This window comes from Apis dorsata, unplaced genomic scaffold, assembly GCF_000469605.1.
Source record: "Apis dorsata unplaced genomic scaffold, Apis dorsata 1.3 scaffold_149, whole genome shotgun sequence".
NCBI classification, from domain to species: Eukaryota; Metazoa; Arthropoda; class Insecta; order Hymenoptera; family Apidae; genus Apis; species Apis dorsata.
Genome location: NW_006263440.1, coordinates 513,681 through 518,916, shown reverse-complemented (window position 1 = coordinate 518,916; position 5,236 = coordinate 513,681). Strand labels below are relative to the sequence as shown.

Genomic DNA, 5,236 nt, shown 5'->3' with positions numbered 1-5,236 from the left:
CTCTCTCTCTCTCTCTCTCTCTCTCTCTCTTTGCTACGCAAGTCCTCGGAGGCCGGTTGTTTGCGCGCACCTTACCTATCCTAGGGAAGGGAGGGGGAGAGGCGAGCGTACGTACTTTTACGTACGTTCTCGAGATCTCCAGGTCCTCCGCCGAGGCATTATTGCTGTCACTCCGCCATCGGGATTTACCTATAGCCTTCCGCTATGGTCATTTCGAGCCGCAAGATCGATCGTACCCAACTTTTTTTCCGTCTCGATCCATTCTTCTTTTCCACCCTTTCCCCCTTCTTCGCTTTTTCTACCCCCGTTTACGTCGATCGTTTCCCTTAATCAACCGGTGGCCGTATAAATATTCGAGAAACCGTGTGCCATCAACGGATACGCGTGTCTCCTATACGTCGCATTATGCTTAATTCATTATCGCCACGATAAGGACGAGTAATTATTGTCGGTGATCGACGCGGTATTCGTCATTGGTTTTGATTCGGATCGACAGGGCAGGGTTAGAAACGTCGGTCGTTGGTTTAACCCGTCAAGCGTGGAAACGTGTTTCGATCGACTTGGAATATTTGTGGTGGGTCGATAGGGCGGGTTATTTGTCTCCGCGCAGCGCCACTCTGCGTAGATATTCGGTTCGGACATTTTTCTCTTCGAGGGACGTTAAAGGATCCTCGAAGCCGGCCGTAACTTCTTCGCTCGATCCTCGCTCAACTCGCTGCACGACCATCGTTCGTCTTCGTCACCGATCTCGAAGAGTATACCAGGGACACGCGTCCTTCCATCGTTTAAGCGCTCACCACAGTGTGCGCGGCTTTTTCTCTCCTGCGTAGTTCTAAATAGGACATCTATTCGTCTTTCATTCGACGATTAATGGAAAATTAATTTGCGAAAACAGTTTCGATAATATACAAGTATAATTTCTTTCCAAGGAATGATTTGAAAGAATGAGAAAGAGAGAGAAGAAGAAGAAGAAATAGAAGTACACTTGGTATCGCGAAGCAACGATTTCAAATATCTTCGTTCAAGATCTCTTCACCTCAGGCAGAAATGTTTCGTTAGAGTAATCGATAGAACGGCGTGGCGATCAACGGTCGGCGACAAGAGGACGACGAGGGAGATTCTCAAAGGATCCGCTTCCGTCGAACCCTCTAATTGCTCGGACTCGTGAATTAGCATCGGCAATAAACTCAGCCAGCCGCGGTGCGGCCGCCAGTAGGACGTAAAGGTGACTGTAAAGGTTCATTAGTCACCGTACACTGTGTAACCGAGGTATATCTCGGTTGGTACGGCTGCTGGCCGATCCATTCGTTCCGTGTCTCGCCAAGGATATACACGTTACTCCACTACTGATTCGTTTGCTCGCCCGATCCTCCAACGGTCGAATGAAAGGCAAACTCGTCGAAAGAGAGAGAGAGAGAAAAAAAGAAAGAAACGTTTCTGCTTCTACACCGATCTTGGATTAAAAGACATCGAAACGCAAATCTTTTTTCGCGATAATAAGGAAACGACGAGTTTGGATACCACATTTCGTGTACACGTCATTCGAACGGCTTGTATTTATATAAAGTATATACATATACCTCTCTTCCTCGAAATCTTTCTCCCCACCCCTTTTCCACTCTCCACGTATCCATTATTCCAAATTATCCTTCCGCTAACCCGTCTCTCTCTCTCCGTAACCCCGAGATAAAAGAAATTTCAACCGGCCGATTACCCAGGCAAAGAAGACGTTTCCAACGACGCTGCCGCGACGTAAGAGAGGCACGTCGTCGGTTCAGCTGGCACGTAATTGCTAGAAAGTCATTCCGCGTTTCGTAGGGGAATAAACGAGTAGAAGGGAGAGGGAGGGAGAGGAGGGGGCTCGGAAAGTTCGGTCGTTAGATGACAGGTGTTTCGAGGGTAATCTCTCGTGGATCGCGGCCGTTTCGATGGGTCGAAAGGTGAACCTTTCCAGCGAACGATGCCCTCCTCCCCTCCCTCTCCCCCTCGATGCACTTATACACACCGCTTGATTCCTGGATGGCCTGGAGTCGTTCGTCCTGTTCGTTACGGTTACCGCGGTGAGATCCGTCGTGGCCTCATCACGCCATGGACATTAGTGTGTCCTCGTAATTCCACGAACGGACAGCTAAGGGGGAAACTTGGCTTCCGAGTCCGGTTATCACTCCTGTCGAGATCCTGTAGTAGGGATTCGTTAGAAATCGTATAACTCGTTAGGACGGTTATTCCTCTTCGTTCTCTCCCTCTGATGAGTTAGCTCTTCACGAAGATTGGAAATAAGGTGCAGATTCGAGGTCGCTTCGGAATTTACACTTCGAGCGTGATTAAACGATTATAGAGACGATGATTATCCCGTTGTTCCCTCGTCACTCGTTGTTGGATATATTTTCGAGCTAAAAGATCCGGACGATTTACAAGTTGCCTCGTGTTAGCAGTCGGGGCTATTTGTCACTCGACGATGAGTTTCTTCGCTCGATGACAACGGCTCGTCCAACGCATATTGTTCGGTCGTAACGAATTAACGCGTGTTCGAAAAAATTATAAGTTCGAAGGACGCTTGGTCTTCCTTCATTTCTCTACATTCGCGATACACCGATCGTTCGCTCGGACACAATGGTACCATTAAAAACCATCGATAACACCGTGTCGCTGTAGTTGCTAATCGGGATTGGGCATCGTATGGAACGTAGGTGGAATATGGGTTAACGACGCGGGCCACGTTATGTCGCGCAAGATTTCACGGTAGGTGTTGTGGAAGCCCGTGGAAACGAAACGGACGAATGGGACGGGACGAGACGGGAACGGACAACGGGCGGCGATCGCAATTTATCACGCGAAAACGTAAAACGCTTTTATTACTGTCATCCATTATACGTCATCCTGGCCGTGCTAATAAGACGTTATTAGCCGGTTAAAAGAGATCTTTTCACGTCGGTGCCGATCGTGGGACGGTTATTATCGATGGACACCGATTCCTCTTGCATTCTCGGGGCCGTTGCTAGGCCACCAATGGGATGTTGATGAATGCCGCGTTCGTTGCGGAGGATCGATAATTGCGTCTGCCTCGTGGAAAATTTCGATCGTAATCGCGTATTTGGAATAAATACGTTCGATATTTCTCTCTCTCTCTCTCTCTCAGTCGGAGAAAAAATGTAAAAGCGAGCGAGTCGAGTTAAGCTGCTCGGTTTCTACCGCTTTTATTGAACGATCAATCTGCCCTCCCCGACCAATTAAAGTCTCCCACGGCGAGGAAACTTTATGGGCGTGAAATCTGTCGTGGAACGGTCGTCCCGGCTCGTGAAGTTACGTTTTAACGGTGATCCCGTAGCAGAGGCGAGGCAACCGGCCATTTGTCTCATTAACCGTAATTATTTTCCACGTGTTTCTCCGAGGCTCGATCATCAATCTCGAAAATGGTCTACCCGCTAGACGCGTGGTTGCCGCGGAGAGGCTGGTTCGAAAGCAGCTAAGCTGCTGCGTGCTACGCCGTACACGTGGAGAAGCGTCGAAAAACGTAATCTCGAAAACTAGATCTAACGCTGATCAAACGTCGCGATTGTGCCGGGGAAAAATTGATCGTTCGAGACGCAGGTGTACTCCCGAGGAGAGATATCTCGCCTCGTGGCGAGAGGTAGTAGTGGTAATGGTGATGGTAGTAGTAGTAGTAGTAGTAGTAGTTCCACCAATGATTTTCGTCCTCGCTTATCTCCGCGACGGTAATTTACGGTTAAAAAAAGGGGAAACGATTTTTGGAATGCGGTTTTTGTTGGACGACTCGGTTATTTCGTTATCTCAATTACCTTCTCCCCGATCCCAACGCTTTCGTTCACGAATCATTGAGATTTCTCGAGTTTCGGGGTTTCCAACGATTTTCGATAAAATTATACGGAAAATTATACGGGTTGTTGCGTAAATGGAACGCCTTTCTCACGAAGGCGTGAGGATAATTACATCCCGTTACGTAACGCGAGTATAGATTTTTGAATAATCGGTGGACGTGGAATTTCATAAATACGTTCGCTCGCATCTAATTTAATTAGATAGCCAACCCGATCCTCCGGTTGCTGACGCGCGCGTTATTTATGATCGTTCGATGCCTCCACGCGTATACAATCCATAACATAAACAAGGTAAATTATAGGCGATCTAACGCGGCGTTTAACAACCGCGTCGCTCGTTCAACTCTTAATATATATATATATAAACTTATAACATAGAGTCGAAAAATTTCCTAACAGCGACAGTCTCCGACTTCCCGACTTTCTCGATCTCGCGGCACGAAAGAAGAAAAATTCGATTCATCGGGATGGAGGAAAAAACCGTTTGTCAAAATCATTGGCTTAATTCCCTTATTCCGCGAGGCTTAAGCCCTAAGTCGCGCTCAGGTTAACCAGTGGAAGAATTCGAGCGAATCCGTTTCGAATCCGCTAACGAGAATAAACAACGAGCGGCGAGATAAATCGCCCGTGTCCTCCCCTTAAATTCCCGCGCAAAAGCTAAACGAAGAGACGAAGTCGTGTTATTATCGGTGAAACGATCCATTCCCTGTGTGTTTGCGACACACGAATTTATGCGACCGCAGGACGCGAAACGAAGTTACCGCAACGAGCGGTATCGGTTTCAGGGTCGCGATCGCTCGTTGCAGCTGGGACCACCGTGGTCTAACCGTTCTTGGAAGCTTTTACTGGAAACCGCAGCCATCTTGCGGAATTTTTCATCCCGTCCCATCCTTTCCCGTTACGGGGGGGAGGGAGGGGGAGGGAGATCGCGAATAAATCACACGGCTTATTTCCTTCGGCTTAAATCCGAGGCTTGATTAATAATGGGACGATAATCGCGTTTCGACGAAAGAGGGGGGGGCCCTAGTTTCGTCATAAATACGTCCGCGCTTATCGTCACCGTTCGATAAATTTCGTTCACGGAGTTGTTTCGTGGCGCCGTAACGTGGAATTTTCTTTCCTTTCCTTCCCTCCTCCCTCCTCCCTCCTGGATGCGTGCCTCGCTTCGAAGCGAAGCGTTCGTTCGAGATAAGAGACTCGCGATGCTCACGAATTATAAGCGAGCGATAATAGTTATCTTCGAATCGATGATCCTCGCGAGAAATGAATCGATATTTGGGCAAGATTGTTAACGGTTTCCAACGGATTCGATTACGTAGATCGGTGATAGATACGTGAACGCACGCGTGAGAAACGTTTTTTACCTTTAGATAAGGATATAAAATAACACGAATGGC

The 5,236-nt window shown here is 48.1% G+C and overlaps 1 protein-coding gene and 1 long non-coding RNA gene across 5 annotated transcripts in view; both read left to right on the top strand.

Moving 5' to 3' along the window:
- LOC102671059 (Krueppel-like factor 6) overlaps positions 1-5,236 on the top strand; it is a 236,668-nt gene that overhangs the window by 163,295 nt on the left and 68,137 nt on the right. The gene's annotated exons all lie outside the window — the stretch shown is intronic.
- LOC116185285 overlaps positions 1-5,236 on the top strand; it is a 17,661-nt gene that overhangs the window by 5,830 nt on the left and 6,595 nt on the right. The window contains exon 2 of the long non-coding RNA XR_004150096.1: positions 3,164-3,171. This is a non-coding gene — a long non-coding RNA (uncharacterized LOC116185285). The remainder of the gene's footprint in view (positions 1-3,163; positions 3,172-5,236) is intronic.